Here is a 10,811-nt window from a genome sequence, read left to right on the forward strand (position 1 = left end):
ATCAGCAGGCATTGGGGGAGTCCCTGTTCCCCCGAGCACTGCCAGGACTGACCAGGAATAACGGTCACAAGCTGGCAGAGGGCGGGTTTAGGCTAGATATCAGGAGGCGCTACTTCACTATCAGGGCAGCTAGGATCTGGAACCAACTTCCAAGAGAAGTGGTGCAGGCTCCTACCCTGGGGGTGTTTAAGAGGAGGTTAGATGAACACCTTGCTGGGGTCGTTTGACCCCAGTACTCTTTCCTGCCACGGCAGGGGGTTGGACTAGATGATCTGCTCAGGTCTCTTCTGACCCTAGAAACTATGAAACTATGTACTGCACCCAGCAGGTGCCAGCCCCAATCTAGGGCCTGCTCTATGCATGGTATGTAAGGCCAGCATGGGGCACGTGCTGCATGGGGCACCCTTTCAGACCAGCTGTTTGTGCCCCATGCAGTCTGCCCCATTCACTATGTGCAGAGCAAGCTTTGGAGCAGGGCCGGTACATGCTATATGTAGCGTGTGGTGCTGGACTGGCCATGTGCACTGTATACAGCACCCTGCTGGAATGGCTCTGAGCACTGGCTCCAGCACAGCCTGATCTGGGCTGAAGACCGGGCCAACAACTCTCACCTGGCCCATGGGGCCAGAGAAGTTTGACACCTCTGAGCCGAGATGTGCCTGGGAGGGAGTGAAGATCTACCTGTAATTTCTAATCTCTTCCTATTGGTGGTTCAGCTTCCCTCTCTAACTGTCTGATGGGGAAAATATATGCTCTTTGGGCATAACCGGATCAGGGATGGGTATTGAAATGTGTAAAACCTGTGCACCAGTTTAATCCTTCCATTTTCTACCTCCTAGGTTTTCTCCCTCTCCTGTTGGAAAGAAAGATAGTAACAAAGGACTGCAGGACTACCTAAGTCTTCACTAGTTCTTTCAACAGAAAACAGAGCTGGATTCACCTCTCTGCTCTTATTCATCTGATCACACTGGAGGCCAGCCCAGGTGATGACCACCTCTCAATTGCAGCAGGTGACAGTGGCATGAAACACCGGGAATGACCTGTAGTAATCTTTAATAGATGTGCATACCCATGTGGAGCTAGACTGTCCTCAGGAAAAATGTTCTCACTAGGAGGGTAGTAAGGAGGATCCCCAGAGTGGTTGTATGTAGAATCTCCATCCTTGAAGGTTTTTAAGACACAGCTAGACAAAGTGTTGGCTAGGATGATCTAGGTGGGAATGGTCCTGCTTTGAGCCGGGGGTTGAACTACATGACCTCCTGAGGTCCCTTCCAACCCTAATTTTCTATGATTCTATTATTCTGTGTGTGTGTGTGTGTGCTTATAATGGATTACTAGCTATAAGGTAAGATCTAGATGGGTTGTTAAGGGATCTCGGTGGGAACAGCAAATAATTTGACTGTCATGTTGAAGTATGAGCTAAAAGAAAGCTACCTGCCTGGTGCCAATAGCATTAGGGTTATGTCACATACCACACTTAGCGAGTACATCTACAAATGCCATTAAGGCAATGTGTTGTGCTGGATTCAGCTGCTCCCATGTGCACCCAAGATTGCAGTAGTTTGAGCTACGGTGGAGTAGCCCTAGGCTGTCAGGGGGCCCCAGAGGTCAGCTTCAGGCTCCAGGTGGCAGTGTCAGGTGGTAGAGGGGTGGCTGGGGCACAAGGGTGCTAAAGTGTGGGGTTGAGGCAGGCAGCCCCTGCACTTTAGCACCCTCATGCCCCAGCCAGTCCCTGTCACCATCTACACATGTGTTTGGCAGAATTAAGTATTCCACTGCAAGCTAGTACTGTCCCCAGTAGTACTATCTTATGGTAGAGTTAATTAATTTATTGCACCCTAATACTGGCACATGTGTAAATGGTGATGCTTTACCGTGGAGCTAATTAGTCAGCTCTGCAGTAATGTGCACTTGTAGATGCACCCACTACATCTTAAATAAACTTAAAACATGAGTGACTGCACATTCAGAACATGTGCTAAGTGCTCATATTGTAGTAGTTACAATTTAGCATGTGAGGTATATCATATTAAGTAACACATATTCAGCTATTATTAGACTGTTCCACAGAGATAATATGAGCAATGATTGGTTTTCATCTATCTGTGACATCAGCTAGGAAGCACTTTGCTGTTCTAAGCCTACACGTGTGACAAACCCACACATGAGGAGGAAGAATAATGGATCTTTCCACTTGTCTGATTCCTCCAGGGTCAAGAAGAAAGCTGGTTCTCTGGAATCCAGAAGTGCCCTGGGGCTGGGAAAGGTTATACCACCAGGTGAAAAAGAAATGTGTTTAATATTGCTATATGCATTTTATAACACCTTTATGCATGATCAGGACTTATATACATGTTAAACACATTTTCACAAAGGATTTTTCTCTTGCAAAGATTTTAAAATCTTTTCCTTTCACACTCTTAGGATATATTTTCTTGTAGCAAGATCTTTTTGTTTATTTAGAATAGCATTATCAGAGAATAGCGTGTAGAGATACATGGTCAGGGTGCTTAAGCTACCATAAAAGACTGAACTGCTGGCAGAAGCAGGGATACTAACCCAAATGTCTTGGCCAAACTCCAGTACAGGCAATAACATTTTAACGACTTTTGTTGCTTCCTTTAAATGGAAAAGTTAGAGTTCACTTTTTGATCCAGAAGTATTACGCACGCCTAACAACAATAAGTGGTTGAGTTTTGTTGGCAGTCACAGGGAAGATATAGCTAAAGTGCACATTCTGCTTTCATGACTGTTTAAACTCCTTGGGGTTCAAGAAACAGTTACTTTAATTTATTCTCCAGCCTTGCTCTGGGCTTCTTCTCTAGACGTGAGAATCTGAAATCAGGATGCTGAAGTGACTTAATTAAGAATAAAACCTCAATGATCATGTGAATAAGTAAACTGATTTTAGGCATTGTGTTGTTGGTCCATGGGTAGAACCAGACATTGTCAAACCAAAGCTAATCCCCTTTACTGGGTGATACATGCATCACCCCTTGTCCCACATTGGGCAAGCACCTGATGCAAGTCAAGGAGCAATGTGTTCCTTTTTCCAGGGGATTCCTTGCCTCCCTTGCTGCCCCATCCCTCCTTCTTGGGACCTGTGCTGACTTGTGCCTCCACATGAAGCATGTGTTGACTCAGGACCCAGTTCATGGAACTAAGATGTACCTGGGAGAGACAGGGCAACAGGAATCCCCTGGGTCCTGTGCCTCTCAAGGGTGCATCTCTTTAAATGGGGAAAACCTGTGGAGATCCCAGCTGTGGGTCTCCATAAATAAGGAAACACTGGCATTCTCTCCTGTTCACCCCAATTCCCAGGGGTACTTCTGTAAGGAGGAAAAGCCACCCAGACGCTCCAGGGGCCTGAGAATTCCACAGGTGTGCAAGATCAAGCTCCTCCAGCCTCTGGAGCACCTGCCCAGAGAGACTGGGGAGCACGGGCAGCTCTGACTGCCCACGTTCTCCTTCCATCAAGCAAACAGACATCCACTATTACCACTTTAATAATAGCCACAAAATTGGAGCATCTGTGGTACAAGGGATACAGACATCTGTTTATTTTCCTTTGGTGGAACAAAGGTGAGGACGAGCTGCATCTGTTTCCACCCCGTCAGTTGCTTGTTTGAACAACAGTGAACATTAGCAAGGCTATGCTGTGGGACAAACTTAGACCACTCTACAACCTTTAAGAACATCATTGCAGATACCAACACTAATTACAGATAAAGGATGGTGCCGTCATTTAACTTTGATCTAAGGTTTCTGAAGACAAAATATTTTATTAAAGCTTTAGACAGAATGGTCTGATGAAGCCTTTTGTTTTAGCATTTTCACTCACTACAAATTGTTATTTAGTATATTTCTTGCTTCTTGAGACTGCTAGATTACCATTATTGTACAATACAGAATAATGGGAAGTATCTTACATTTCCTGTACAGAACAATATAAACACAGAGGAATACCACTCTTAGTGAAAGTATAATATCTTTCCTTGAATAATAAAATCCATAAATAACTTTATAGTACCAGGATTAATATGTAGCACTGAAGAACACTGATTATGATTTACCTAGGAAGTTATTTTCATTTCATAACTGTTTCTTATACAACTTTTCTCTCTCAAGCCAAAATAGTATACTATCATTAGGTAGTGGGGAACACTGAGATTGTTTTAAAAAAAATACTTGATAAGCCATTAAAGGCAAATTCTGCTCTTAGATACTTACACACATTTTCTATTTAAGAGTGAACAACAGCAACATAATTTTACTCTTAAGGAAAACTGAGAGAAAATTTACTGAAAAGTATTGTTATTGTTTCCATGAGAAAAACAAAAATGAATAGCTTCTACAGTTATGGTCCTATGATAAAAGACTGATAATATAGGGTGCTGACAGAAGCAATGTTTTGTCAAACAATCAGTCCTCTGAAGCTCTCTACAGCCATGACCTGACAGAAGTGCACAGCTGCAGACAGTTTTAAAAGTGCCTAGTCACATGACAATCTGAACCCTCATTACATGCGGAGTGCTTTCATTAACTTCTGTCAGTCCCTGCTGGGAGCAGGGCTAGGCTGGTGCAGCTTCAGAATGGGAGGAGGAGAAAGGAGGGGACAGAGCTTGGGCTGGGGTTTGCCCAGCCTGTGCTGGAGGGTGGGGCAGGTGGATTGGAGGCCGTCCTCCTGAGGTGGGGAGCTCCAATTCACTCTCCAGCACAGGTGATGCAAACCTCAGCCCAAGCACCCTCCCTTCCCTTGCCCCCCTCCCATCCTGAAATCAGCACTGGAACTGGGAGGGAGGGGATGGGCCTAGGGGAAAGAAGCTGAAGACACACAGATGCTCCAGATTGGAGCTTGATTGCCCCAGCCCCTGGACCCAACAACGAACATCTGTTGGGTCTGGGAGATCACAATGCCTCCTGTGAAGTGCCATGATTTAGACTGGGGAGCTATACATCTCTCAGCACCCATAAAGTACAATTCAAAATGTTTAAACAAGTGAGCCAATTAATTAGCATCTCTAAACAAATAAAGGCATCAGGCAATTTATTAATCTAACCCTTTTAATAGTAAATGTTGTTAAAAATGCCTTATTTCTTCAATAGCTGTTCTAAACAGATCAAAGCATAACCCCATTATCTGAAAAACTGTGTTCAAGTGCCAAATTTAAAAGGACTAGACTAATTTCACTGAACAAGTGTCAGAGAAGCCTAGTACACTACTGAGTATTTGGAAAGCATGACTAAGATACAATAATTCTGTTATGTGATCCAAAACCAGTCAAAGTACACTTTCTTCTGCAAAAAGTACATCTGAAACAATGTATGTGTCACAGGGAGGGCAAAGGAAAAGGGGCGGGAGTCCCCTCCTGCAGTGTGGGTTGAGGTGGGGACGCCCGCCATGACAGTAGGAAGAAAAGCCCTGAGAACAGGGCAAACTTACCTTTCACAGGTGCAGCTGGGCTGGATGAGCTGCAAAGGGGCAGAACACCTGCACAGTTCATCAGCCACTTTTATCTGCAGCAGGGGCTGGTACGGCAGGATGATGTCACTAAAGAATGCCGCCTGGTGGAGATAAAAGCCAGTGGCAGGGAAACAGCTGGGGGGGGACATGGCAAAGAGGGGAGCTGCTGGACTGTTCCCTGAGCCAAGTGAGGGCCTCCCGATGAAAGGGAAGAAAGGCCAAGGAGAGACCCAATGGAGGGGTCCAGAGTCTAATTAAAGGACACACCACCCTGGACCGTGAGCACGCACATCACATGCATTTTAATTACATATTTTTAGGGTACAGTAGATTCTTGTGTTCACAATTGGGGGGGAGGGGATTTAGAGCTAGAGAAAATCTAAAATGGTGGAATTGACTCTTCCTTCTGGCCCTTTCTGCATGCAAATAACACCATGTTAAACATCACATGAAGCAAAGCAGCATGGAATAAGTTGCAACCATTTAACTAAGTCTATTTGACATCATGGCTAGGAACAGAAATCACACAAAAACCAGGATAAGTGATCAGAAACTAGTTCAAATCTGTAACATAAGAGAAGTTCAGTGCACATAAACTGTTTTAAAAATAGCCAAAATCAGTTTATGATAAACTTGGATGGATATAGTATCAGACTTAACTGATTTAGGTTAAATCAGTTTTTTGAACTTCTATCACAGATCCCCTCCACATTTAAGTTGACTTGCAGTTCCCCCAGCATCCCAGGATGCTTTGCACCTCCCATGAAAATCCCACCTTGCAAGATGGGCAGTCTATCCTTGGTCCAAGTTTTCTTCTCCAGCTGAGCAGGGAGGCATGCTCTAGTGCCCCCCAGCTTCTGACCTGGGCCACTGTAGACAATGTGGCTGCATTTCTAGAATCCAAGATGCACGTCTGTTCACTTGCTTATTGGTCCAATCTATGGAGGTTAGACTAACCTGCAAAGATTGAATCAATTCAGCCTCAGGCTTTTTGACTTAGCCCACATGCCAATGCAAAACTGTAATGTAGATGCATTTAAAGTAGGTTAATTATTCTTCAAATCAAATTCTAAAGGATTTTCAGAGTGTGTCTGTGCCATAAATTTGCTTTGTCCATAGCGTGCAGTTATGATCAAGAAACTGTCTTGTGTTTCAAGCACTACCTCCTGAGTCTGAAGCAGTTTTACTATACTGCGCAATGCTACAGAATGGCTAAGAAGCACTGCTGAGTGAATGTTCCAGTTAGCCAGTCCTATGCTAATTAATTGGCTTGAAGTGCTACATAAGATACAGAGCATGACATTATTCAGGGTACCACTTCCCGACACAGGGAGGCATACTCCTTATAATTATACTCAGATACCAAAGGCTACCATTTAGGCACCACTTAAAATCATCACTCAATGGCTACCTATTTCTATCTTTGGCACCTAAGTTCCTGCCCTAGTTACATACATTTCTACCAGTAGGCACAAGACTAAATGCTTATGCTGCCCCATAACTCAGTATTACATGCACATATGTTCCCACACTCCTGAAAAGCCAGGAGTGGAGGAGTGGAGAGTGTGGCAGGGCACTTGATGTGCATGCCACTTTAAGGGGTCAGGCAGCCTGCTGAGCCACTGGCAGGTGAGGGTCAGGACTAACTGTGGAGTCAGCTGACCTGTGGGGCCAGCAGGTGAGGTTGGGCCTGATTGGAAGGGGCCTGGGCTTAGACAGGGTATGATGCTGGCAGACGCATCTTGGGAGCAGGTAAAGGAACTTCACCTAGTAGGAATGCTGCCATTCTTTCATGCCAGCAAGGAGAATTACATCTGGAGGTTTGGATAGGATCTAAGAGGAATGAGGAGGTTCCTGGGGGACCTGGTGTGGGGGTCCAGAACCCTGAGAAGGAGGCTGAGTTCCTGAGGCCAGCATTGAGGGGCCAGGTGAGCCCTGAGAGAGGGGTGGAGTGTTTGGGAGACCTAGTGAAGGGTCAGGGTGAACACAGTGAGACTGGCAGAGTTTGGGACCTATAGAGGGATCCAAATGAGTCCAGAGAAGGAAGAGGTTACATTAGAGAAAACCTATGGAGAGTTCTGGGTGAGCCCAGAGAGAGGGAATGATCCATGGAGGGTCCTGAGAGGGCTGCCCCACAGAGATAAGAGGGCTGACAGTGAGAGGGTGTGTAGAACATCTAGGAGGAACTTAGAGGGGGACAAGTAAGAACGCCTGAAGACTGGTCCTGGGTAAAACTTGAAACTGCACCCTACTGGAGCTGGTTAGCATAGTGGGGCTGCCTGTTGCAGAGCAGCCTCCGTGAAATGTCATGCACAGGCCACTCCAGGGAATGGTGAAGATAGGGTGCTGGAAAGCCTCAGCTTCCACTGCCTTGTGGGTTACCCCATGGAGGGGGAACATTTGGGGAGCACACCCTGACAGAAAAGCACTTGGCAAAGAAGGATGGGACCACATGGGTCCAGTGGCCCAACAAGGGGCCAGAGAAGACTGGTACCGTGTAAGTTCATGGGCCCAGTGAGGGGCCTGAAGTCTATAGTGAGGCACAGTGAGGGAAAAAGGGGCTGGGGGCTCAGAGAGGGCCCAGGAGGGAGACAGAAGGGTCTGGTAGCCTAGGGAGTGGTTGTGTGAGACCAAGAGGGCTGAGGGCCCAGAGAAGAGACTGAGGTGTTTGGCAACCTGAGTGGGGCTGAGAGGGAGACTGAGGGGTCTGGCAGCCCAGAAAGGGGCTGTGCAGAGAGACTGAGATGTCTGAGGCCCAGAGTGGGGCTGAGAGAGGCCAAGGGGTTGGAAGGCCAAGAGAGGGGCTGCATTAGCAAGTGGCAGAACATTTGTAAGGATGCCACCTGCTAGTCATAGGGGAGGTATGGAGCCATTCAATTGGTCCATAAGGCCAGGACCAGAATCTGGATGGTCATTATAATAAGACCAGGGCAGCTTCCTGCACTCTTTATAACAAATAACATCAAGACATGGCAGGTAAGAGCTGTGCAGACTGCCTATAGAGCAGGGTATCTCAAAACGTTTTTGGGGGTAACTTGTGACAGAGAGAACATTTCTCTGGGCTGCAGGAGAATAAGGTCAAATCCTCTTTCTTCAATAGCCACTTTTACACAACAGGAAACAGTTTCAATCAGAAGAGCCAGGGAGTGAAAACCGAATAGCCTCATGGTCAGAGTGCTCACCTTGGAAATGGGGTTATGTCCTTCCTCTCAGTTAAGAAGTAGGGATTTATAAGTACTCCTTCTACATCCCCAGGGAGATGTAAATGGCTGGCTATTTGGTGACCTGGGATGGAGCTCCTTTTCTTTATAGTTCTTCACACAAAGAACTTAGGTGCCTAACCTCTGGGAACAGCCCATGATTCAGGATTCCAAAAGAATAGAGATCCTTTTGGGAACAGGTAATGGGAATTCTGAAAATCTGTAATGTTGCTCTTTACTTCACATTGTATTGTAAGATAATGATGCTCTTCAAAAAGCCAACAAATTCTTAAGCCTAAACTGATATCTTAATTTCTATTGTTGGGCATCAGTAAGCTATAACTTTAATGTTAAACCTAGGTGCTATAAAATATTTTGTAATAGTAGGCAGCATAGACAGTGGCAGGAAGAAACGGGTGGAGGAAAAGTAATATAAGTAAGTTCCTTAAATTAAATAACTTCCTATGCTTTCCATATGGAAGCAGAATAGTAATTCCCACCTGGTTATAATTGTCACCAGTTCAGTGCAATTCAAAAAGGGAATCTGAAAACAATTTGTCTTTCTCCAGACTCAGAGGCTGAAATGGAATAGAAGATAATTCTCACACCTCAGCAAGAAATCTTACCCTTTTCTGATATCTGCTCCAACTGAAATATCTTTTGGCTAAAGAACGGTGAACGATTGTCTACCTGAGAAGGATCTGAAAAACAGGCATTTATACTGTAATTGTAAACAGAAGCCTGCTATTTCTCCAGAGCAATATGGACTGTACTCATCAAGAATTTGATCATCTATAACTTTAAAACATCTGTCTGCATGGAAAACTGCTGTAGTAGATTTGCCTTTCTGATTGAAAATTAATGGTACATGCATATAGTAGGAATAGAAAACCAAAAGTAATTCTCACAAGGTTGATAGGTGGCTCAGGTTAATTACATTAGTTTAGTATTTCTTACTGAACTTCAAAAATAAAAATAACAAAATCCAGACTAGACACTGGGAGAAGAGGTTACTACTTTGAAAACCTGGCCTGATTTATTTCCATATTGATGTCTTTTCCCAAAGGACTCCAAGCTCCAGACAATGACAAATGTAGTAAGAACATAGTCCAAAAGAAGGAAAACAGCAACAGATATCTAACAAGTTATATCAGTGGTCTCCAACCTTTTTAAGCAGGAGATCACCTTTGGCATTTAAAAATAACCCAGGATCTACCATGTACTACTACCACCCTTGCCTGCCTGCCCAGCAGGTAAGTCTGTGGAGAGAGAAGGGGGAGGGGGGGCAGATCGAGGCAAAGCGAGAAAAAATTATTTGGGGTGCACCTCCCCAGCAGGTAAGTCCCACTTGGCTGGGTCCCCACTCAACTTACCCCTGCTCCTACCCCTGTGGCACTTTTCCTCACCACAGGGGCCTCGATCTAGCCTTCGCCCCTTCCCTCCCCCACTGACTGACCTGCTGGGCTGGGGCACAAGTGTGTATGCATGCGGGCATTCAACCTCCACCCCAGCTTCGGATCAACTCCAAGAGACTCTGAGATCTACTGCTGGATCGAGATCCACTGGTTGGTGACCACTGTGTTGTGGTTTTATTACCATTGAACTTCTGTGTGTAAGGTTTGCAGGATTAGAGCTGCCTTCTTTGTAAACAGATACTGAGTCAAATCCTACCACAGAGGATGTGGATAAATGGACCCTCTGTGCTGTAAAGTTCCATAAGTGGACAGCTAAGGCAGAGGCAATGCATAGGGGGTGCATGTGGGATCATGGCGGTGCACTCTGCACATGTGGGCGGTCGCTGCTTCCCGCCAGTGCAGCTGTACCCCCACAGCTGCTGGAGGCATGCGCCATTCATGGCTAAGGGTCTTCAGTGTGGACCTAGTGAGAAGTTTGCCACTTACTATGAGGCTTCAATCCTGGCCTCAGTTGGAAGGGGGTCTGCAAGCAGTATCATATAAAGCAGACTTAGGCTTGTTAAGAATTGTACTGGCATTTAAAACATATCACAGCCAATCCAAGCCACTACAATCTGGGAGCAAGCAAGGCAGACAAAGATGTTTAAAATAAAATACATGAGGATGCCTTATCTTCATGAATTGCTGGCTTTTTGCATTCCAGGCTGAAGAAAACCTGTCCTCTGTTTATTT

General features: G+C 45.4%; 1 long non-coding RNA gene across 1 annotated transcript in view; it reads left to right on the forward strand.

Annotated features, from left to right (window-relative positions):
• The window catches only part of LOC149874339 (uncharacterized), a 30,466-nt gene extending 20,507 nt beyond the window's left edge, over positions 1–9,959 (forward strand). Inside the window, exons 2-3 of the long non-coding RNA XR_016439924.1 lie at positions 840–983; positions 9,234–9,959. This is a non-coding gene — a long non-coding RNA (uncharacterized LOC149874339). The remainder of the gene's footprint in view (positions 1–839; positions 984–9,233) is intronic.
• Positions 9,960–10,811: the final 852 nt, after the last annotated feature.

This window comes from Crocodylus siamensis, chromosome 1 (genome assembly GCF_052110815.1).
Source record: "Crocodylus siamensis isolate JL-2025a chromosome 1, ASM5211081v1, whole genome shotgun sequence".
In the NCBI taxonomy this organism is placed as follows: domain Eukaryota; kingdom Metazoa; phylum Chordata; order Crocodylia; family Crocodylidae; genus Crocodylus; species Crocodylus siamensis.